Source organism: Canis lupus, chromosome 14 (genome assembly GCF_003254725.2).
Source record: "Canis lupus dingo isolate Sandy chromosome 14, ASM325472v2, whole genome shotgun sequence".
Taxonomy (NCBI): Eukaryota; Metazoa; Chordata; class Mammalia; order Carnivora; family Canidae; genus Canis; species Canis lupus.
In genome coordinates, this window is record NC_064256.1 from 35711315 (window position 1) to 35737530 (window position 26216).

Consider the following 26216-nt stretch of genomic DNA (forward strand, 5'->3'; position numbering starts at 1 on the left):
TCTAGTTCGGGAGCATTACAGATAAGGCTGCTGTGAACATTTCTGTGACGGTATTCTTCATTTCTCTGGAATAATTGCCTGAGAGTGCACCTACTAGGTCATATGGTAGTTGTAAGTTGGTTTCAGGTGAAACTCCAACTTTTACCAAACTGTAGCATTTCACATTCGCATCAGCAATGTGTGAATGATCTGATCTCCTCTCTCGGATCCAGTATCCTGCTCCTCTCCTGTATTTGGTATTGTTATTAATTTTTTTTATCTTAACCATTCCGAGCAGTGTGTAGTGATAGTTCAGTGTGCTTTTTATTTGCATTTCCCTAATGGCTAATAATGTAGAACATCGTTCATGTGCTTATTTACCATCTTTCATATCCTCTTTGATAAAATGTCTGTCTTTTTTCTTTTTGCCCATTTTCTAATTGGACTGTTTCTTTACTGTTGAATTTTGAGAATTCTTCTTATGTCCTCGATAGGAGTCCTCTGTCAGATATGTGATTTGCAAGTATTTTCTGTCGGTCGGTAGTTTGTCTTTTCATTCTCTGCATAGGTGATTTCACAGAGCAAAAGTTTTTAGTCTTGAAGCCATTCCAAAGTACCACTTTTTCTTCTAAAAACAGTCATAGTTTTACATTTTAAATTTAAGTCTATGATCGGTTTTGTGTTCCTTTTTTAATAAGGTGTGAGGTTTAGGTCAAGGTTCATATTTTCCTCCTTTACCCAGTAGCTTTAAGCACTGTTTTTTGGAAAGGCTATCCCTCCTGTGCACCTTTGTTGAAGTCAGTTGAACATGTTTGTATGAGTCTACTATTGGGTTCTCTATTCAGTTCCACTGATACCTCTCAGCCAGTATTACACTATCTTTATTACTGTAGCTGTATAGTTAAGACCTTAGTGTCAGATGGAGTAATTCTTCCCACTTTATTCATCTTTGTAAAGATTATTTTAGCTATTCTGGGGCCTGTGCTTTTCTACATAAATTTAAGAATAAGCTTGCCAATAGCAACGTAAAGATTACTGATTTTTTATATGAAATGCATTAAGCCTATAGATTAATTGGGGGAGAATTGATATCTTTACTGTATGATTCTTCCAATCCATGATCAATTATATCTATCCATTTATTTACATCTCTTGATTTCTTCCATCAGCATTTTGTAATTTTCAGCATATAGATACTATACATGATTTTAAGTGCACACTTAAGTATTCATTTGCTTTGGAGCAACTGTAAATAATATTTTTACAATGCTGTTGCAAACAATTTTTAATTTCAGCTTCTGCATGTTCACTGATACTATATAGAAATGTAATCAATTTTTCTACATTGTTCTTTTATCCTCTGACCTTGCTGAACTTGCTTATTACTCCTAGGAGGTTTTGGGACATTCTTAGAGATTTTCTATATAGATAATCATGTTACCTGCAAATAGAGAGAGTTTTATTACCTCCTGTCTAAATGATATGCCTTCTATTTCTTTTTCTTGCCTTACTGCAGTGGCTAGATCTCCTTGTACAATATTGAGTAAGAGTAAAAGAATAATTTTAAATGTTTGGATTTTCTAAGTTTTTATTGCTTTATCTATAGGTTCTGGCAAATAGCAAAATTCCTCTGCAGCCCTTTCTTTGTACCCTCTCCCTCTTCTTGATGACTAGAACATCTGTTCCATGCACATTATTCAAAATGTCAGGTAGTAGTCAACAGATGTGGTTGTTAAAAAAAAAAAAAAGAGAGAGAGAGAGAGAGAAAAGTTTAGCATGTCTTGTGGGGATTAATGAGCAAGCACTTTACATTTTTTCACCATGGCAGCATCATGTGGGACAGCTGCAAAGTGATACATTTCTTGTTGGATGCTAGGACTTAATTGTCCCTGCCCCCGTATCTATATGTTGAAGGCCTCACTCCAATGTTACTATATCTGAAAATAAGGTCGTTAACAGGTAATTAAGGTTGAATGAGGTCCAAGAATCAGAGCTGTGGGACTATGGGCTTAAAAAAAGAGGAGGATATCTCTCCTACTCCTTCTCCCTGCCATGTGTGCACACAAGGAAAAAGGCAACTCTCTACAAGCCAGAAGAGAGCTCTCACCAGACACTGAATCATTTGGCACCCAGATCTTATACATCCCAACCTCTGAAACTCTGAGAAAATAGATTTCTGTAGCTTAAGCCACCCAGTCTATGGTTTTTTGTTATGGCAATCTAAGCTAACTGATACATTGGATAGTGCCAGTGATAGTCTGGCACAGAAGCCCTCAACTACACTTGGTCAACCCACACTACCATGAGAAAGCATTTGTGGTACCTCTTGTTCTAAGGACCAAGGGAAGAAAGAAAAAGAAGTGTGATTCACTTTTTACCCTCAAGATCTCATTATCAGCAGCAGGAGAGATTGCTAGGATTTCCACAATATTCCATGACAATAAGTCAAGAAATGCTCCCCAATATGGAGATAGCCTGATGCCTGGGGGAAAAAAAAAGGTCGATGCACACATCAAGCCCAGGGATACCTAGATTAGTGGTTCTCAGGTTAGTGTGCCTAAGAACTACCTGAAGTGCTTCTTCAAATTGCAGTTATCCGCCCTTCCCCTTAAGATGTGGATTCAGTAGGTCCAGCATTAGGATGACCAACTATCCCAATTTGCCCAGGATGGTCCTGGTTTTACAAAAATCACGCTACTTAGGAAACCCCTCCATTCTGGATCTATCTATCTGCTGGAATCTGGACATTTAACAAGCATTCTAGTAAATTTGGATCTGGATAATCTTCAGACCATATTTTGAGAAATGTGACTGGAGAGTTGATGTTAACTTACAATTTTAACCAGGTGGAGGGAGAAGACGTGATAAAGTATACCTTTGAAAAGAACTTGGTGGATTTTAAATGTAGTCACTTTCAAGCCTAAATTGTGGATGGGAAGATGGCAAGTTAAATATTTAAGCACGCAAAATCAATCAGACATCAGCACCTAATGTCCCTCTTCTCACAGTGCTCAATTTGTCACATTCATGGTAACCTTTGCCTCTGAATCACTGCCTTGCTTTTTACTCCTACTCCTAGCATCATTCTTGGTCACTTTGACATCTAGGTGTCCTGTTTCTTGACTTTCTCACATTCTTTGTCGATCAGAGTGCAGTCAGGAAACAGGAACCACGCCAGTTATTTGCACAGAGAGAATTTAATATGAAGACTTGTTAGCTAGGTATAAAAATCTTAACAAGGTAAATGAAAGGGTAAATAGAGAACACTAAGGAATAGACAGCTACCATCCCAAGGGCTGGGTGGAGTAAAGGGAGGAGGCTAGGATTATAAAAAATTATAAAAATTAGGGACGCCTGGGTGGCTCAGTTTGAGTATCTGTCTTTGGCTCAGGTTGTGATCCCAGGGCCCTAGGATCAAGTCCGACATCAGGCTTCCTACAGGGAGCCTGCTTCTCTCTCTACCTATGCCTCTGCCTCTCTTTCTATGTCTCTCATGAATAAATTAGACACTAAGAAGAAGAGAGCCTACAGAGCTGAAATACACACGTCTGAAGGGCAGTCTGCTTGGCTGCTGCTGCTATCTCTGAGACGGGCTCCATAAAGCTGGTTCTGCAAGTAGTGGGAAAACACAAACTGGACTCGTTGGCTGCTATAGGAAGGAACTGCTGCCTGGGTGAAGAAACACTGCTGGGGTAACAGTGTTAGAAATGAGAAACAGGTAGGAGCAAGCCCCTTCTTCCTCCTCCAGCTCTGCAGTTTTGCTCTGGACTCCCTCACGGGCAGAGTGTCACAGGGAGTCATTTGGCAAAGTACAAGTGAGCTGCAAAGTTCCAGCCCCAGTATGACAAAGAGAGGTATTGAAGGTGAGTTTGGAGCTAAAAGACAAGGGTGTAGCAATGGCTGTATCTCCTATGATACTTCTCCCACTTCACCTTCACTAGTCTTTCCCATGATCATGTGCTTGAGCTTGTCACCACTAATATCTGTGCCACCTCTGATATAATCATCTCAAACATCTCACTCTCTGACAACTACTCCCATACCTAAGGGTCACTCACTCCAACACCTCGATTACGACACCACATCAACTTCATTAAAACCTCCAATCCAGGGATGCCTGGGTGGCTCAGTGGTTTAGCACCTGCCTTCGGCCCAGGGCATGATCCTGGAGTCCTGGGATGGAGTCCCCCATTGGGCTCCCTGCATGGAGCCTGCTTCTCCCTCTGCCTATGTCTCTGCCTCTCTCTGTGTGTGTGTCTCTCATGAATAAATAAATAAGATCTTTTAAAAAAAAGCCCTCCGATCCACTGACACTTGACAGACATTCACCATCCCTCTTTTTCTGACTGTATTTGCCTCCTTAGCCTGGATTCCATGTCACAAGAGCCACTTCCTTATTTTTAACTCCCTGGATTTTCTCTCCTTGTGTCCTACTTGTCCATCAAGATGCCATCTCTAGTGAAGCCCAAACAATCCAACCACTTCCCGCCTGCACCAAGACAGCTGACCATTGACTGGTCTCACTTTAATCTCATGACCATACATTTCAAACAGATTCTCAATATTCCTCAACAATTTGACTATATCTTCCTGGTGTATTTTCTTCCCTCCCTTCCCAAATACTATTTCACATTTTACAACTTTTTTTTCTCCTCCAGTCTCATTCACTCTACCTCTCTCCCCATCACTGCCAGCTAATGACATTTTCTCCCATGTAATGGCAGAAACAAAAACCATCCTAGAATAGGGTCCCTCAACTTGCTGTCACTGGTTAGACCAAGCTAGCTGTATCTGAATGTAGACCTTTTGCTTTCCTTCTTGCAAAACGGGTAATGTGACTCTGTTTCTATGAAAGATCAGCCCCTCTGTTTGGACCCTGATTTTCATCTCTTCTCTTCTTCCCAAGAGTTTCATTTCTGCAACTATCATCTCCTTACTTCCTGTAATCAGTTTCTCCCTCTCTATTGGATTATTCTCTATGGCCTGTGAAAAGCCTCCAAACTTGAAAGAAAGAAGGGAAGAAAGAAAAAGTGAGAAGAGAGAAGAGGAAAAAAAAAAAAAAGAAGAAGAAGAAAACTTCCCTTGATTACACAGTCTCTGTTCAGCTACTAGTCCAAATCTGTCCTCCACTTGACAACAAAACATTCTGGAAGAGTTGCCTACAGTAGCTATCTTTATTTCCTTATTTTCTATTCTCTCCAGAATCCAAATTAATTGGGTTTCAGTCCTCATAACAAAGACATCAGTGTTACCAACAACGATGGTCATTTCTGTCTCACTCATGCGTGCTCAGCAGCAATGATTCATTCAGCCACATGGCCTCTCTCAGTTTCTGAGACACCATGTCCTCTGGTTCCTCTTTCCAATTGGCAACTCCTGCTTGGTCTCCTTTGCTGATCCCCTCTTCTTCAGTTTCACGTGTAAATGTTGCAACACCCTGAGCTGGATCCTGAGACCACTTCCCTGGCCTATTTCTACTCATCTCTAATCAGTCTCACTCCATGACTCCTGATTTAAATATTTATTTGTCTGTTTTTTCATCTCCAGTTGGATTATTTTTTTCAATTTCATGTTCCAATTGTTTGTTGCTAGTATATACAAATACAATTGATTTTTGTATATTGACTCTGTTTCCTGAGATCTTGGTAGATTCACTTATTCTAGGGATTTTTGTAAGGTTCCATAGGATTTTCTATCAGGAAAATCATGGCATCTATAAATCACCCCCTCCCCCCAGTTACATTCACTCTCCCTCTCTAAAATATAAATAAAATCTTTTTAAAAAGTCAATAAGTTTATTTTAAAAATAAAGAAAAAAAAAAAGAATACCCTTGTTCCTTTTTACCAATCTTTATGATGTACCTGACAAGTAATAACAAAAAGGAAACTAGCATAACATTATTAATAAAAGATAAAAAGCACTATATTAGTCAGAGAGGGCTTCCATAACCAAATACCATAGACTGGGTGACTCAACCTTTATTTTCTCCTCGTTCTGGAGATTACAAATCCAAACTCAGGTTTTTGCCAGGTTGGCTTTTTTCTGAGTCCTCTCTCCTTGGTTTGCAGATGGCTGTCTTCCTACTGTGTCTTCACATGGTCTTTCCTTTGTGTATGTAAATGTCTGTGCCCTAATCTCCTCTTTTCACAAGGACACCTGCCGTGTTGGATTAGAGCCCACCCACGTGACCTTGTTTTACTTTAATTACCTCTTTATAGGCCCTATCTCCAAATACAGTTACGTTTTGAGGTACTAGGATGGGGTTAGAATTTCAGGATATGAATTTTGGTGGGGGAGGGGGACACCATTTAGTCCATAACAAGCACTATAGGGATCAAGAGAGATTATAGAATAATAAATGGAATAATCCCTTAAGAAGGTAAAATCATTGTGCTTTTGCATACCTGCAACAATAATCTCAAATATTAAAAAATTTAAGAATTACAAAGAGAAATTGACAAATCCATAACACTAATGTGAGAAACTTTAAACATATCTATCTCCTGGCAAATTTTATCCAGTTTACCAATTATTAGGAAGGATATAGAATACACACATACAACTAAAACACATTCAAAAATGGACTATGAGCAGGCAATAAGATGATATCAGATATTTGCAGAGTAAAAAATCACACCTGTCATGTTCTCTAATCTCAATGCAAAACAAATTAGAAATTGGAAACAGAAGGATGAAGAAACTCAAAACAGACAAAAATCAAATTTACTTCTGAATAACTGTGGGTTCAAAGGGAATGAAATACAAAATATGAAAAAGTACCAAGAAATATTCAAAGTGCTTCTAATCACAACGTAGGGATACAGTAAAAAAATTGGGGGGACATGTATAGCCTCAAACTAAAATGCATTAGAATATAAGACATACTGGACATAAATGAGCTAAGCACTCAGCTGAAAGATCAGAGAAAAAAAGAATGCACTGAACTCAAAGAAAATAGAAGAAAAAAATAATGAAGATAAAAACGACAATGAATAAAATGAGCAATGGTGGTAACATAGAAAAACAAGCTGATTCTTGGAAGAGACAAAAAACTTCTAGTCATCTGACAAGAATGCTGATGGCAAAAAGAGAGAAAAGGCACCCGTACACTGGACACAGAAAAGACAAATGCAGGGAAATAGCCTTTCCTGAGCCTCTGGAAGCTAGAAGGAGGTTCTGGTTAAGAATATCCTGGGCACACTGGTGGCTCAGTTGATTAAGCACCCAACTCCTGCTGTAGACTCAGGTCACAATCTCAGGGTCATGAGATGCAGCCCCTGTGCTGGGCTCTGCAATCAGGGCTGTTTGAGATTCTATCCCTCTGCACACTAACCCACCACCCCCCTCCCCCCAGTTACATGTACTCTCTCTCTCTCTCTAAAATAAATAAAATCTTTTTAAAAAATCAATAAATTTATTAAAAAAAGAATACCCAAAAAACTGACTGCTTTCTTCCCCAGGTGAAATGAGACCTTCCAGATGCTCTGCTTGGTTTAAGATATGGGAAAGTCCAATATTTTAAAGCATTTCTGTAAATAGAAGCAGTAAACAGTGAATTTAGGCAAATTCTTCCTGAAGAGTAATGCGAAAAAGTGAGCAGTAAAGCAGAAAATTAAGCCTTCTCAGTTGTCCCAGACCATTCCTGGGTCAACGTTTCTGGCGGCTTCACATCCTCCTTACAAGATTTCCAGGATTGGGGAGAGCTTCCCAAAGACTGCACCTGCTCTGGTCCTATCTGGCCACATCCTTTCTGCTGGGATTTTGGAATGTAAACTGGTAATTTACTGTGTGTGTGTATGTATCTGTGTGTTGTGCACATATCTGGATGTATGTGTATATCTGTGTGTGTATGTGTGTATTGTATATGTGTTGTGCATTTGCCTTTCCATCAATCTGCAGTTCAATAAATACTGCACACAGTGTCATCATTGGGACTGGCTGCACTCCCACTCCCCACCTTGCTTCAGTTATATTTCAAAGGGTCCATCTGAAGTTGAAAAGACCAAGGACACTTGGGGAGAGAGAGATAGGATAGTCTTTGCACCCCCAAAGGAGTATATTAGTGGAATTTACCCAGCTTTCCCATGACTATCACTTGGCTCTGCCCAGCAGTTACATAAACCTGAGCTGATGGCAGGGTGCCCTGAGACATGCTTTCCTGGTTTCTCAGACACGGTGGAGGTGGTCTGGCTAACAGAGAATCCCTCTAGTTGGAGGCGCCGAGAGTGTGGGTCTTGGACCAATATCTGACACCTGGAGCCCCAACGGTAGTAAAATAGGAAAGGTTGAGGGACTGAGGGCTCCTCACACCCACAATGGACTTGTGATTGGAGACCTGTAGGCAAAAATCGGATCAGAGCCAATTTTTGTGTGTGTGGAAGGAGCAAGAATGAACCTGAGAAATGTTTACTGAATGTAACTCTACCTGCATGATTGATTCAAAAGAAGGAAGTAGATACAAAGAAAAAATTAAAGACTTCCTGATGATTATATATACATGATAAATTCTCACAAAACAAACTATATAGACATATAGAAAGTAAAATCTTTTAAAGTTCCTCTTTATTCCTGTCACCCCCCCCCCAACTCATGCACATCAACTCCCAGGGGGGATCTTGAGTCATCTTTCCCCCTCCTTTTTAGTGCCATCTACATGTGTGTTACATGATCACTTTTAAGTAGAGTTTCTGTTTTAATGTTTGTGAGTCAATCATCCTACTCTTTTCAGATTAGAACCTCTAGCTTCAGAAAGACAAGTAGAGTCCTTGGAACTCTCTGGGGTGGTAAAACTAACAGAGGCTTTAAAAACAGAGTTCAGAGGGTCTCAGAAGCACTTCTATTTTTTTTGGAAGAGATACTTGTTTTCTAAGTGGAAAATAAAAAAAATTCAGTATTCTTTTTGCAACTTCCTGTGAGTCTATAATAATTTCAAATCATAAAAAAATAATAATTTTTTTAAAAGCTAGCATGCAGTTCGACATACTTTCTTTTTCTTGGCTCCACAATTCTGGAAGCATGTGTCCAGATGGAACTTTCAGCAGCCTGGGTCTCTGGGTGACTGTGATGAGCAGACCTCCTTGCCCACCCACGGTAGATGGAGAGCATATGTGTGAAATATGCTCTGCTGGGTTAACCACAAACAACAACAAAAATAACAAACAAACAAAATACAAACAGACTGTGGCTTTTGTCATGGTGCCTTCCCCTCTCTCTCTCTCACACTCTCTCTCTCTGTCTTCCTCTCTGATCACTCATTCTGAGGGAAGCCACCTGCCACTACGTGAAGATACTCCGGAAGCTTATAAAGAGGCATAGTGGTGAGGAACTGAAGTATTTGGCCCACAGCCAGTGTGGAATAGAGAGTTGTCAACAAACACAGGAGTGAGCCGAGAGGCAGATCTTCTGCAGTGAAGCCATCAGATGATGGCAGCCTTGGGAGGAACCTGCAGCCAGAGTAACCCAGCTAAGCCACTCCCAGACTCCTGACCCTTAGAGACTGCATGGGACAGTAAAGGTTTGCTATTTGAAGCTGCTGAATTTGAGGGTGTCATGCAGCAAAAATAACTAATGCACACAGACAGGGCCTCATTGTGACTTCTGTGGGCCCTAGGCACTTTCACCTTTGTAGGTGCCTTTCTCCATAAATATTAAAAATTCTATTTTGCGGGGTGAGGGGGCTGCCTGGGTGGCTTATTTGTTTAAGCATCTGCCTTTGGTTTAAGTCATGGTCCCAGGGTCCTGAGATGGAGTCAGTAGAGGGCTCTCTGCTCAGCAGGAAGTCTGCTTCTCCCTCTCCCTCTGCTCGTGCATTCTCTCCATCTCTCTCTCTCTCTCTCAAATAAAATCTTTTTAAAAATTCTATTTTGTGATCTTGTTGGTATGAAGACAAATATAACCTTGCCTGGATTCATGATTACATGTTCACTATTATGATGCTCATGTTTCTCTTCTGATTTTAAAAGAAATTAAAACATTTTTGTAGGCCCTAAAGTATCTTGGGCCCCAGGCACTGTGCCCTCTGAGTCCAATGGTTGTCAGTCCTGCCCATGGGAATAGCATGGGAGGGACACGCAGCTACTGAAGAATACTGAATACTGAAGAATAAGTTACTAGCCCTGACAGTCCTCAAATCCAAGTAAGAAGTCTGACCCCTGGTAGGACTATTAGGATTTGGGCAAAATCCTACCCCACGCTTGTGGATCCTATTGGGTCCTACATCTCAGGTAACCTGGAAGAAGATGGAGTGACCGCATGGAGAACTGAACACCCACTATGCTAAGTTATTACTAAAGGACAATACTGTGAGTAGCACATTTGAGGTCCAAAGACATTTGGTGTATCAGCTTCAACTATTCCAGCTGACAGTGGGCTGTGAAACACTGCGTTCTGGACTCAGTGTCTTCCTGAAACTGATACTCACAATTTGAATTAAGTCTGGAGGCAGTATTTGAACTCACAGACACAGGACTACCTGGCTTGAGCTTAAATCCTACCTTCTGTACTTATTTGCTATGTTACCTTTGGCAAATTTCTTAACCTCTCTGTGCCTCAGTTTTATGATCTTTAAAGTGGGAATAATGAGAGAACCTACCTCAACAGGGTTGTGAGGATTATATGAGTTAATATATGTAAAACACTTAGAATAGTACCGGGCATAGAGTAAACCCTCAATATTATTATCATCATCTTCGTCATTTATTGTTATTTCTACTGAGCTTCACTGGAGCTCACCCTAACTACTAATGGGCACTTTTATTACTCTCCTCTTGGAGTGTGCAATCATGTCTCAGGTACGTCAGAGCAACTAACTCATAAAAAGGAACTCCAGAGTGTCTCCTCCAAATGGAAGGCAGTAGTCAGGAATATGCCAAGTGGAAAGACCAGGTGGAGAGCCGGGTTCCTGAACAAGGCCAGAAGAGCACAAAGACTGATGACTCCTTAGTGCCCTTGGATGAACAGTCTTCACCTGTGGCTCAACTGAGCTCTACTTTTGAGATCCTTCCCAAATAATCACAAGCCATGGCTTGTTTCACCAATTATATTAGTTGATAGCTATTGCTGGTAAACTGCCATTCTCTGGCCAAAAGTTTAGAGTATGTAAGTGGAAAGAGCAGAGAACAAGCAGTCTCTTAGGCCAAAGCGTGGCTGGCCATCATTACTAACCACCTGGTACATATTCATACCAGCTCCTGAATAACTGCCAAAAGTCCAATAAGGCCGAATGGACAATGGACAGTTGGGTAGTGTAAGACTGTGTTTGGGCTCAATAGATGCTGAAAAAACTGAGCCCACCAAGGTTAATTTGAATGGTACATAGTGATGAGAGTTTTATCAATCAATTTGCGGAACATCAAGTGGGTTCACAAAGTATCAGGACGTGGTAGGCTGCACATCTTGCTCAATAGGTCTCATTGTATCTCTGAAAACCAAAATAATGCTGCAGAAAGGGAACAAAGTGAATACAACCTGGCACAATCTCAAATGTATACAAACTACCCACTGCTGGCAGATGGACTGTATCAGAGCCTGTCCACAGGGCGAGAGGCACCTACTGTGTAGTAAAGGAAGTTGACATCTCTTTGGATTTAGAATTTGCATTCCTTCCCCCACAGGCTTAGCCAATAGCACTATACAAGGGCAAATGCTTCATCAACTAGGACCTCAAGCCTCAAGTTTCTCCATCTAGAATATACATCTGACTAGTCAACAATATAAAACATGGTCTGAAATAATGGCAAGCGGTTACATCACATAGACTGCCTTCAAAGCCCAAATAGCCTTTAGAAAATTGAAATGGGTGGCTAGATGGCTCTACTGGTTGAAACCATTACAAATGCATGAAGCCTGTGAAGAAAATTGTCACATTACTGAGGGACTTAAAAAAGAGCTGAATAAAGAAATAGCTATACACTGTTGGTGAATGATAACACTCCATTCTCCATAAATGTAATATACACATTAATCAATCACTATTAAAAGGCCAACACAATTTTTGTGCAATGTGACAAACTTCAAATTCTGAAATTTATATATAAGAAGAGGCCTCAAGAATAGTAAAGCTAATCCTATACAAGAAGAGCAAAGAGGAGATGTTCCTTATCAGATATCAAAATATACTAGGAAGACAGAATAATTACTGTGGTTTTAATACAGAAAAAGAACAGAGTAGAATGTTAAAGAGGAGATCCATGTACATATGCAACTTTAGTACAGGATACAATACTTTCAATTGATAGGGAAACGAAAGACTATCCCGTAAATACTGTTGGGATAATTGGTGAGTCTCCTGGGGGAAATGTTTTACATTATACTGACAAATTCAATTCCATCAGATTTTTTTTTTTGTCAATCTAAAGATAAGCAACCTTTGGCTAAAGATGACAGACTGACTGTTTTTACCCTCCCTCCTCCTCAAGGCTCCACTAAAATACTTATGAAGTCAATCAAATGCATAAACTCACAGGGGTAAAGAGAAGGGAATAGGAGATACCAATGGGAGACACTTTCTATTTTTGGAGAAGCCCAGCAAATGGATGACTGCTAATCGATCTAGCAGAGTGGAAGAATTTGAAGTGAAAATCCATAGGGGAATGGGGACAAAGGAGATCAATTTGTTTCCACAGCCTGGAGGTGAAGCACAGCTGCGGGCAGAGTGAAGTATGACTCTGAAAACATGCAGACTGGTTCAAAGTCTACATAGAATGTGGTTTCATGGACCTGCAGAATTCTTTCCTTACTCCTTGCACATCCTAGAATCCTAGCTGGGGGCAGAAAAATCAGCATTTTCTTCTCCAGGGAGACTGGAAAGCCAAGGAGGGAAACCCCACCTACTAACTTCTGAGGGTCCCCAAGTCAATGTTCAGTGCTCTGTTTTACTGTCCTAACATGAGGGCCATTGGCCACCAAGTCAGATCCAGGCCATCAGAGCTTCCAATCAGCATTGTATGGACCCCTCTTGAATATAAACAATAAAACAAGGAACACCTGGCATTTAAGAACTCGTCCAACATGAAAGAAACTCGAATAAACCAAAAGGAAAAATAAACCTGGCAAAAAAAAAGAAAAAAAGATAATCCACACAGAAGAAATATTTTTAAAATCTTTGTACCCTCAAGGAGGTACTAGAAGATATTATACTCATAGAGATGAACAGGATGCCAGGAGAAAGGAACAATAACAAATAGTTCTCGGAGATTAAAAATATGATCATCAAAATAAAACCACCAATGAAAGATTTTGAGGATAAGGTTCAGGAAATCTCCTGGAAAATAAAGCAAAAAAGAAAAAGAGAAAATATTCGAGAAAAGCTAAGACACAGAGAATTAAGGTAGGAGTTTCAATATTTGCTGAAGGTGAGTTTCAGAATAAGAGAAGAGAGAAAATAGAGGGGAGAATAAAATAGAGAGGAAGAAAGGAGTGGTGGGGGGACAGGGAGAGGCAGGGATCTTGAAAGAAATGGAGAAATATTATCAAAATACAGTCAGAAAATTATTTTTTTTATTTTTAATTTTTATTTATTTACGATAGTCACACACACAGAGAGAGAGAGAGAGAGAGAGAGAGAGAGAGAGGCAGAGACACAGGCAGAGGGAGAAGCAGGCTCCATGCACCAGGAGCCTGACGTGGGATTCGATCCTGGGTCTTCAGGATCACGCCCTGGGCCAAAGGCAGGCGCCAAACCGCTGCGCCACCCAGGGATCCCCAGAAAATGTGTTAAGCTCTCCTTTTAGCTGGGTTTACAATCCTGTCCCTGCAAGTAAAATGCATATGCCTTTATGCCTGTTGCTCTTGTGGTATCATTCATCTTTTATCATTTCTTTCAAAGATTATTTATTATTTCAAGACCCTTCTCCATAATTAAGGCTTTCCCATTTATGATGTGGGTTCCTAAAACCAGTAGGCTTACTCATGTTTGGGATTCTGTGTTAAACACTTTTTAAACTTTTAACTTCAAAATAATTACAGACTAACAAGTTGCAAAAACGATAGGCGTGCCTTCACTCAGCTTCCCCAGTAAAAATTTCTTATATCACTATAGGACATGATCAAAAGCAGGAAAGTGACATTGACGCATTTATTAAACACAGTTTCCCCCTTTCTATACAGAAGCAGCTGGTATGGTTCCAAATAGGACCAAGATTCCAGGAAATCCTAGCCTGCTGCACTTGGCATTATCGTCAATAATTTCAGTCCACAGCAAGTGCTTTTCAACTCCACTGAAAGCAGAGAAAACTGATGTGTTAAACATTTTCGTTGAGAAAATGACACAAACTTGAGACAACAGTGTGATATCACCACAGAGAAGGTGAACTGGGGTAAGAGAAAAAAGATGAGGGTGTGTGTGTGTGTTTGGTTTTGTTCTGTTTTTTAAGATTTTATTTATTTATTCAGAGAGACACACAGAGAGAGGCAGAGGCATAGGCAGAGGGAGAAGCAGGCTCCCTGCAGGGACCCCCAATGCAGGACTCAATCCCAGGACCTCGGGATCAGACCCTGAGCCAAAGGCAGATAGATGCTCAACTACTGAGCCACTCGGGTGTCCCTGTGTGTGTTGTATATTCCTCCATAGGTCACTATTTTCAGCTAGATGATGTTTTTTGTGTTAACTAGCAAAAAAGTATAGTCACCTTCTTATCCCATTTCTTTTTGTGACAGAGACAACAGAGCAGGTGCTCTTCTGGAAGACATGGTGTGTGGCTGGAGGACTCCCTGATGGCAATGCCAAACTTTCCTTGAACGGTGCTGCAGCCTAAGACGCTCCCACCCACACGTCCTCCCTTTCTTCCCCCTCTCCTGCTCTTGAGGTTTGACCTGCAGTGTGGTTCTACCCTGACTCCCTCCCCATTTTCTGTCACAGATATTCTTCCTAATATATTTCTGGCATGTTCCACCTCATCTTGGCATCTTCTCAGAGATTGCAACTAACACACACATCTCGATGGTTTTAATTTCCCCACTTATCTACTGTGTATAAACAGATTCAAACATTACAGTCACGTGATATAATGGAAGAGAGACAATACCATTTCCATCTTCTCATAATTCTTGCAAACCCAGACTATATTTTCTCCTAAACTCCTCTATTTCACAAATTAAGTTCCTTATGGGCCATCTTGGCTCAGCCTTAACTTGACATGAATACCCCACTGCCTGGTTCTATAGGAAACCCAACTGCACTTAAGCCTAGCATGAGTTTGGGGCTTATCAAGTGTTTATGGATCATAGGACATGAAGTCACAGCATAGGGAGCCGATCTCAGCCGGTGGTTTCAATCCCATGGCCTCTTTCCTTACATAGGTCTCTTCAGGTCCCAGCAGGTGACATCCATGCACAGACTCTTGCAAAGTCTACTCTAGCCCTATCCTTTCTCCCTCATCCTGTCCCAGCCTGAGGGCCTTCCCAAAAAATGGCAAAACCAAGCACACAAACGAATAAATAAATGAATTTTGTGGAAGAGGAGAGTAGCCTGTCCAGAAAGAAAAAAATATGCCCGCAAACAAGAATAATAGGAGTTCTGGTTACTATGTCACCATGTAGCATTTTCTGTCCCTCACTTCCCCACCCATTCTTTCAGCATCAAGACTCTTCCCTTGGGCACCTGGGTGGCTCAGTGGTTGAGCATCTGCCTTTGGTTCAGGTCTTGATCCTGGGGTCCTGGGATCGAATCCCATATCAGGCTCCTTGCAGGGAGCCTGCTTCTCCCTCTGCCTCTGTTTCTGCCTCTCTCTCTGTCTCTCATGAATGAATAAATAAATAAAATCTTAAAAAAAAAACCTCTTCCCTCATGTCACTGAAGGTACCTCCCAGAATTAGAGAGAGGATAGAGAGCTAGTCTTACTCAATTCTTTATACATGGCTCTAGTGAGTTTTTACTGTGAGATATTTTTAGCTGTTTCATACATGAGGAAGCAAGGACTTAAAGATGGTGAGGAACTTGCCCAAAGTCACACAGCTAATAAGAGGCAGCGGCATGATTAGAACTCAGGTTTGCTGGATCCCAAAGCCTTTATTCTTTGTATTATTCTCACCACACTCTTCCCCCATCAACAGCTAATAGATCATAGGAAGGGTGTTTTCCTAGAAATAGAGGGGTGGTTGAAATGTGGCAGCTACTGTCAGGACCCACTCCATATCCTCTTGTATTCAATCACACTCTCGGGGTTCTCTTAAGGCCAACAGCTTCTTGTCCCTCTCAGCTGAGGGCATTTTTAGGCTATGACAAGGGGCTCAGTAAGCCTGTGCATGGCTGAAAGTGCTAGAGAGTCCATGTCCTGGGAACAGGCCTAACTGATAGATTGGTAAGCTGGGCACAAAACAATTGAGTACTTTTCCCAGAATGGCACAGTAAGTACATGTCAGAGCCAGGATCTGAACCCAGGTAGTCAGGTTCTAGCTTTCAACACCTGTACTAATATTGATCCTTTAAACCCCTCCACCTCCAGTAAGAGTAGCTTAAATGGATTAATAAGCCAATCAACTAAATCTCTTTTTTTTTCAGAAAGACTTTGTCTGAGCTTTCACAACCAACTGAGAATCACATAGCTTCGTTTGGAAAAGAAAGACCTCTTCAAAACATCTACCCTACCTACCAATTCAGAGATGTGGAAACAGATTCAGAGAACTGACTTGTCCTACAGCATCAGGACTGGGAACACATTCTCCTGATTTCTATTCTAGTGCTTTCCCCACCACCTCCTGCTTCCTCCCAAGGCCCTATTTGTATTGTCATCATTTCTTGGCACCAATGGACAAGGTCATAGTTAAGTAAGAAGGCAAAGAGCTCTGCCCTCTTCTCTCTTGCTGTCTTGCAGTGAATTTTCCTGTCACTTTCCAAATCTCTTCTAAATACCACATACTTTAGTGTTGACAGCTCGTGCACCTGGTGGCCACAGATATTTCTTACTTGTGGTAAAGCGAGCACATAAAGGGAAGGAGAGATGTCACTCAGCCTTGGTGGTGTTCGTGCAGCAGCAAATGATGAGTTTTTTCCCTGACACTGGTAGCAATTATTTTTATATTTTGCTTCCACTTTTTAATATACGACTTTCTAGATTCCCTCCTTGAGCCAGGGTTCATTTGGTCTGCGTGCCTGTCTGAGCTTACTGACCTGTGTGTAAATATCCCAGTTTTTTGTCCCCTTGAGGTGGGGGGAGGGATTCTTTTCTATGTGTTTTGCACCATTTCCTAGAAGATGAAGTTCCAGTTCCCACGAAGGCAGCGGAATTAATGGTAGAGACTTTAGTACTTCTCTACTTCGTTATGAATGTTCCTTAAACTTTCTCAAATATAACACCCCTTGCATACAATGCTTTTAGATCTCAGGATCTGCTTCTGGGAAAACCATGATGTTGAGTCATAAGACGCTAAACTAAGCAGTTTCAGACCATTATGGGCAGGGCTGTAATTTTTTGATGTCTTTACATACAGAATCCAAAACAGAGCTGAATTTGCTGTTGCTTTCACATTTGGCAAGACCGTCATTCATACATTTCCCTCTGAATGTGTGTTTCTTGATGATACTCATTCAATGGGCTTTTCCTAAGATAATTTTATTCAGTTGTTTACTTCCTACAGCCTAGACCTCATGTTCTAATCTTAACTCTGCTTTAAGCTACCTGGGAGAGCTTGGGCCTTGTTCTTCTGAAAAATGATGTGGTTAGAGTAGGTGTTAGATGTACCTTAGTTCTAAGCATCAATTCTATGGTTGCCAAATCTTTTTGCTTATTTTTTTTCCTTTTGAGGGTTTCCTCCCTTCTTATGTCAATAAGATTATAAACAACCCAAATGCCTATCAACAGATGAATGGGTAAATACATTGTGGCATATTCATATAATGGAATATTATTCAGCCATAAAAAGGGATGAAGTGCTGATACATGCCATAACATGGATGAACCTTGAAAACATTATGCAATGAAAAAGCAAAACAGGTGCAAAAGGTCAATATTGTATGATTCCATTTACTTGTAATATCCAGAGTAAGTAAATCTAGACATAGAAGGCATTTTGCTGGTTTCCAGGGGCTGAGGAGAGGAGAGGCCATTGCTTAATGGGTACGGGGTTTCATTTTGGGACGACAAAAATGTTTTAGAACTAGAGGTGATAGCTGTAAGATATCATGAATGTACTGAATGCCTTTGCATTGTTCATTTAACAATGGTTAATTTTGTGTTATGTACATCTTACCTCGATAAAAAAAATGTAATGATCTATAGTATGCTGCTGAACTATTTTTTTAGGCTAGAGCTAAAGCTCTTTATAATAAAACTGAGTATAGAGAGTTACTGAAATGATATTTTCTGTAGTTACAATTTATCAGACTTCTACATGCCTTTGACTTTACATTCATCTCCTTTAATACAGCAATCTTTATCTATACTGCATGGGTGAGGACACTGGAGCTCAGAAAGATTATGTCGATTACCCAAGGTTAGGCAGCTAGGAACTAGTGAAACTAAGACTTGAGGCTGTATCTGTCTGGACCTGTATCAAAAAATGAAAAATAGGATGTCTGAGATGAAAACCCTTATCCAAATTCAATCCAACAGCCTAACTTCTTCATTCTCCACCTGAGCTGCTAGAGCCTGTAAGATAACACTATGTGGTTGTTACCACTATCAGCGCACACGCACGGACTAGCTGCTTTGCAGGCCTTCTAAAATGTCTGTGGCCAGCTCCCTGTCCATCCTCTCAGCAGTTTCTCTAAGCCTTCACCACTCACCATTGCCCTCTCCTTCCTCTTATTAAATGATGTGGGCATGGCTTCATGGAGAAAATGGAAACCATCTGACAAGATACCTTGCTTTGCTCCTTTCTTCTGACCTCTGGATATCACTTCTTTCCACACTCCACCTGCCCTCTAAACACACCTCCGTGATCTCTGAGACCTTGATCCACTATCTATCATCCACTTTCTTCTGTGTTTCAAACTCTACCTCGATTCTGGCATTTTCCTCTTAGCTTATAAATACGAGATTTCTCTATCTCCAAATAATCTTCCCGTGGCATTAAGTTCTCTCTTCTCCTTTCCTACAGAGTCCAACATCTTAAAGAATGGTGTATATAAAACTGTAAAACTCTTAGAAGAAAGCATAGGGGTCAAGATTCATTAAATTAGATATGACAAAGCTTTTCTGCATATGACACCAAAAGTGCAAGCAAGAAATGTAAAAATAGACAAACTACTACATCAAAACCAAAAACTTCCATTCATTAAAGGACACATTTAACATTAATGAAAAGACAACTTATGTAATAAGAGGAAACATTTGCAAACCATATGACTGACAAGAAGTTATATTCAGAATATAGAAAACCTTTTTTACAGCTCAACAGCCAAAAAAAAAAAAAAACTGATTAAAAAATAGATTTGAATAATTTCCAAAGGTGATATACAAATGGCCAACGAGCATATGAAAAGATGCTCAATGTCACTAATCATTAGGGAAATGTAAATCAAAACCACGAGATACTACCTCATTAGGATGGCTACTACAAAAAGATAAACTGAAATAGCAAATTTGGGCAAGGATGTGGAGAAATCAGAATCCTTGCACTCTTGGTGGGAACGTATAATGATGCAGCCACTATCAAATATAGCATGGTACTATGTATAACCTCTCAAAAAATTAAAAAAAGAATTACCACATGATCCAGCAATTTTATTTCTGGATATACATGCAAAAGAATGGAAAGCAGTCACCAACAGATTTGGTGTTTGGTGGGGATCCACTTTCTGGTCTCTCTGGGACCTCACTTGCAAGGGCATGAATCCCATCTATAAGGGCTTATCACTGAGTCACCTCTCAAAGGCCCACCTCCTAATACCATCACATTGGGCGATAAGATTTCACATATGAATTTTGGGGAGTCACAAACTTTCAACCTATAACAACCACCTTCTGCACTGTGCAAACCTGATCATTCACCCCCCTCATTTAAAAGCTTCCCCAGGATAAAATGCAAATGAGACCATCCAGGGCTGGCCTCTCCTGTCCTCCTCTCCCACCACACACACACACTCCTTCCTTTCTGCAGCCCTAAAGAAAGTGTCCAATACAGCATACGCTGTGTGCCTCCACAGGCCAGGCCACTCTTCTTCACTGTTTATGTAACTTGTCTCCTGCTTGTCCTGAATTCAGGCCTTTGTAGAGTCAAGGCCTCATCCCTGAGCAAACAGTGCTCACCTCTTTCCACAGCATGTCCCACCCTGGGCAGCTCTTTCCACAGCATGTCCCACCCTGGGCAGTAGGCGTCTTGAATTGTCCATACTTCCCATCAGATGTTGAGCCTGTGAGAGCAGAGACTGTGCTCTTCCTACATGCTACATACATCACCTGAGCTGATATTTATTTACATCACCATACTAGATCCTTCTGTCCTCATCGCCAGTTGTTTAAAGAGTACCTGGCACACAGGGAACTTGATAAATATTTGTGGAAATGAATTTTAAATCTTTTCAATTTAATTAGCATGGGTTAGTTCACTATCTTCAAAGTGCCTGCAGAACGTGAGGTGAGGCATGGCCACTCACAGGGCTGTGTGATCTAATAAAGAGGAGAGGGGGATCCCTGGGTGGCGCAGCGGTTTGGCGCCTGCCTTTGGCCCAGGGCACGATCCTGGAGACCCAGGATCGAATCCCACATTGGGCTCCCGGTGCATGGAGCCTGCTTCTCCCTCTGCCTGTGTCTCTGCCTCTCTCTCTCTGTGACTATCATAAATAATAAATAAAAAAAAAAAATTAAAAAAAAAAAAAAAAGAGGAGAGGAAGAAGAGAACAGGTAAGGTGGTCCAGTGCAAGCAAGCAGAATTTGCCTCCCAAAATATGTCAGTTTGGGCATGAGGATTATTTTGAAGAAAAGGGAGTCAAAACCCAGTAGATTCGGAAAACTTCTATCTCCTCTACAACTGCCTAAACTGACTTTGGAAAAGGGCCTGTGTACCAGGGAGAAAGGCGACCGGGGACGATTACCAGAGGTAACCTTTTTTTTTTTTTTTAATTTATTTTTTATTGGTGTTCAATTTACTAACATACAGAATAACCCCCAGTGCCCATCAGGTAACCTTTTCCCTAGGAAATGCCTCTGCCTTCCTCTGGAGGGCCTTCCTCCCCCATTCTATCCTCTCAGCCCTACCCCTTGGCTGAGCTCCTTCACTGGCAGCCTGACTTTCTTAGCTGGGATGTTATAGAAGTTTCCATTACCTGGCTGCCCATTGGGTCTCTGCATCTTTATGGCGCTCCCCTAAGTATGTAATTTTGTTTTTCTCCTGTTAATCTGTCTTATGTCAATTTAGTGATTAGCTCAGCCAAAGAGCCATGAAACAGAAGGGAATATTTTTCTGCTCCTACACTAGCAATGCCCCAGCAGAGCTGTGGCCTTGGTAAAAGCCAAGCAGGAGTCTAAGAGCTTGGCCTGGAGTTAATGAAAACTCAAACAGCAAATTTGTGTTTCCTCTCCCTTATGTCACTGGGAGACAAATTGAAAATGCAATCAATGTAAGTGGAAGTGACCACAGAAAGAGAGTTAGAAAAGAAGGGTTTGTCAGCAGGTCCCTACTTGGCCTGGGGAGACTATTCTCTGATTCTCTAAAATTTTGCTCTGGGCTTTCAGGGATGGATAATCTCAGACATAGAAAGAAGGATCATTTGCTTTGATTTTAGAATTGCTTGATTACCGGCTACCTGGGTGACTCAGTCGGTTAAGTATCTGCCTTCAGCTCAGGTCATGAGCCTGGGGTCCTGATGGGGCTTCCTGCTCAGGGGGGAACCTGCTTCTCCCTCTACCCCTCCCCTTGCTCATGCTCTCTCTCTCTTTCTCACACTTGAGCTTGCTCTCTCAAACAAAAAAAGTCATAATTGCTTGAACACTGACCAATATCTATTAAATTTCTATGTCCTGATATCATTAAAATTACCTTCTGATGCATAATGCCGCCACCATGTAGGGTCTTCCCCATGTACTCTTGGGCTACTGTGGTCTCTGATTGCTCAGAACCAGAAAAAAAAAAAAAAAAAAAAAAAAGAACCAGAAGTCTCATGGCACTGAAGGCTACCACTCACCCCAGAGGAGTAAGCCTCACAGTCCAGACACTAATCACTACCAGACAAGACTCTGTAACAGAGGCAGCTCCACTGGTGATCATTAGCAGTAGCAGTGATGTGGTGACCAGCATGGGTTTCAGAGCCATGGGCTCCTCTACTTACAAGCTGAATAAACCAGCGAGTCACTTATACATTCCATGCTTCAGTTTCTTCATTTTAAATTGGGGCTAAAATTAGTATTTAGAAATGTTATGAGGATTAAATGAATGAACATCATGTCAAGGTCTTAGAATTACAGCAGGCTCATAATAAATGCCATGTAAGCATTAGCTAATGGTATAATTTGTCAGGCATGCAAAATGACTCTGCCATTGGACTGAGCCCTTCGTATGGCTAATCCTCTTTATCCCCCACCCCCACACACACAGCATGCATCTGTGTAACACTCCTCTAGTACATGTGAGAAAGTGGAGGCACAGATTTGCTTACATGGATAATATTTCAATAAACAAAGCAACAAACTCAAGACTCCAATGCTTTAAACTCATATTACCTACCAACCTAGATTATAGTTAGTTAGGTTTACACTACCTATTTTGAAGAATAGATGGAGGTCAAGGTTCACATGTAACCCATCTCCTCTAAGGGGTGGCCCATGTGATGCTGCAACAATTACTTCCAAATCTTAGTGGGTTAGCCCCCTAAACTTGCTCATTCTTGTTACATGCCTGACACAGGCCAGCATGGACACTGCTCATAGTAGCATCCCAAGATAGGACCCAGGATGACAGGGGATCATCTCAACAGTTACATCAAATCAAGGGGGGGAAAGGAATGTGATAAATTGTGTGCTGGCTCTCAAAGGATTGTCTTAGAAGCATCACACAGAATTTCTGCACAAATTTCATTGGCAAAATCATGTCATTTGTTCACATCTAAGTTAAAGGAACAGAGAAATACAATTCTACCACATGCCTGGCAGGAAAACCATGATGTTTGTGAACAACCTCCCTGACAGCCACACTAGCACAGCAGTTGGAGCCATGCACAGAGTAGGCATCCAATAAATATTCATAAAGTGAACGAGATGTAGCAAGCATTTTGATCAGAGAGTCTCAACCTGACTTCACATTTGAATCCCTACAGAGGCTTTAAAAAATTCCAGAAAGCCAGGCCACACTCTGTACTACTTACATTGACATCTCTGAAGTAGGACAGAAGCATCAGGATTTTTTTAAAGCTCTCAGGTGATTTCAAGATGCAGCCAAGGTTGAGGATCAGTGGGTTAGACTGTACCACAAGTGTCATTCCAGACAGGCCATCCTGGCTTAAAAGCTGCAAAGAAGTACTCAAGGCCTGGATATTTTATCTCAATTATGTGCTATTTTGATTCCTGAATAGATTCAGTCAATGGATGGAATAAATTTAAGATCCTCAAATTAGTCACGATTCCGATAAGATAACTGTTGTCTCATACTAGAAAACTCTGCATTTAATTTTATTCTCTATTGTTTGTTATTGCCCCCTGTTCATCCAAGAGCTGCTTTCCCAGTTGGACAGGAAGGTCCCTGAGGGCAGAGACCACACCTAGCACTTGCAGACACCCAGAGGGACATTTGAGTTGACTCCAGGGTGGGTGCTCAGTGCCTGACAGACCTGCTATTCCATGTGCTGTCTTGTGGCTTGCCTGATATAGTTCTTTGTCACGTGGCTACACTCTGGAGAAAGACCTCAGGTTATGAGAGTAGAATGTTGGCTTCTCTATTTATCCTTTATATTGTGCTATCTCCCAAAGGATTTGATGTAAGGGACAGAAATTTTAAATGCATTTGACGAAAGGCCATTGCAAAATTGCAGGAGTAAATAATTAGCAGCATATACTTACCAGAATTAATTTTAAAATGTGAAACAGGCAAAACGATTTTGAGTTTTTATGCATAAAGTAGGTAAAGTGCTTGAGATTCTGGAATTGAGGGACTCTATCAGTGGTATCAGTGAGTCATCACCATTTCAATTTAATATGTCTCCAATCCCTGCTTCCCCTTATTTTTAAAGCAACTTATGCAAAATGGGCAACTCCAAACACATACAAGTGTGCTTGTTCCACAAAAACTTACATTAAGCATTCTTGAATATTTACTTCTTAGCATCATTTTCCCTCCCCTAGAACTTTTACATAATCTATCAGTTATGCGATGAATATTATCTAATAGAAAATGTAAGGAATCCTCTAGCTCAGGGGATCCACAAGTTCAAATTTGCTAGTTCATCAAATTCCAGGGCTTTTTGAGAAATCCACAAAACACTCAGAGACAACGGAGCGCAAGGATTTACACATTGGTGGAAATGTGTTTGCTCAGAAGTCTCTCAAATGCCATTTTGGGGAGTTCTCCTTCCTCCTTTGATCTCAGTTACTATCTCTTGATCTCTGTTATTCTTCTAGTGGTCTTTTTGAAATTAAGCCTGAAAATGGCCAGACTTTATTCATGGGGAACATAACTTACTGAGAATAACAGCATATGGTCAAGTTTATTAGATACATATCCCATTGAGAGTAGAATTTACTGTTGACTTAATCTCTGTTCCTCCCTACAGTGCTCTGAATAGTGTCATACCCACAAATCCTCAAAAAATGTTGAAATGAGCATGTAAGGTATGACTTGAAGTGCCTGGTATTTTTTTTAGCTAATTAAGTCTTTCATTACTGTTATATACCCAGACCTAACAGTGTCATTTAAAGTAGCCAAGTGGTGGAAGCAACCCAAGTGTCTCTTGATGAGTGTGGTGTACGCATACAATGGATTATGCAGCCTCACAAAGGAAGGACATTCTAACGTGTGCTACAACACAGATGAACCTTGGGAATATCACACTAAGTGAATTAAGTCAGCCAAAAAGGATTGTATGATTCTACGGATAAGAGGTACCTAAAGTAGTGAAATTGGTAGAAACACAAAGTAGACCTGTGGTTGTAGGGCTGAGGAGGGGGAATTGGGGAGTTACTGTTTAGTGGGTACAGAGTTTTCAGCTGGGGAGAGTACTTGCACAGCAATGTGAATATACTTCACACTGCTGTACCATTCCTTTAAAAAAATGGTTAAGATAGCAAATTTTATGCTGTATGTGTTTTTACCACAATTAAAATGAAAACTGGGAATCCACCTGACCCCCAATTGGCAAGTTATTTGAGGTGTGGGCCAGAAAACTTACTCAGTTTCTAGTTTGAGCTTAGAAGAGAACACAGGATGTGGAGGTAAAAAGCATGGGGGTGAGTGGGGGCGGCCCCAGTGAAAGGAAATGGAGGTGCTGAGTCTAGAGAGAGAAGATTTCATTGATTTCCTAAAATAACTGAAGGGCTGTTTTGTGAAGGAGGGATTAGACCTGGCCCAGGTGCTTCCCAAAACGGAAGGTGAACTGAGTTGAAGACTTTAGACTTTAGATAATGCAGATTCTAGCTCAAACTTTCAGTAAGAATGCTCTTTCAGTGTGAAACGAACTGTCTCAAGGGGAAGTGCCCATAAAAGCACGTCTTCAAGAATAGTCTGCAAAGTTGTTTACCTCAGTGTTATAGAAGAAATTCTTCAGAAAAATACTTGCTTCTATAAGACCCCAGATCCTCTTCCTTTTCTTTGAGAGGTCCTGCATTACTGAAGGTTCTCCCGAATGCTAGACTCTAAATAAAACCATCTGTTTAGTTTTGGGTGCATTTCATCATGCCCCATTTTGGTCTGTGACTTGGATAGGATTGGACCTCACCTTCAGAAGCGCAATCACTCCATGTAAGAAAGGAGGCCCTGGGAGCCCTCTATACTCTGTTCTTGACCTGTGTTCTGGAAACCAGTGGTGAGTCCAACTTCTTAACCTGTGCTCCGGGCTCTTTTTTTTCTTTTTTTTAGGTTTATTTATTTATTTATTTATTTATTATTTTTTTTTTAATTTATGAAAGATACAGAAAGAGAGGCGGAGACATAGAGGGAGAAGCAGGCTCCCCACAGGGAGCCTGATGTGAGATTTAATCCCCAACCCAGGATCCTGCCCTGGGCCAAAGGCAGATGCTCAACCGTTGAGTCACTTAGGCATCCCTGTGCTGCAGGCTCTCACCCATTGCTTATATGGATTTGAACTGGATTCTTTTTGAGTACTTTCTTCATTTCTGGTACCTCCTTCTTTTGGTTTTATGGTCTCACCATTTGG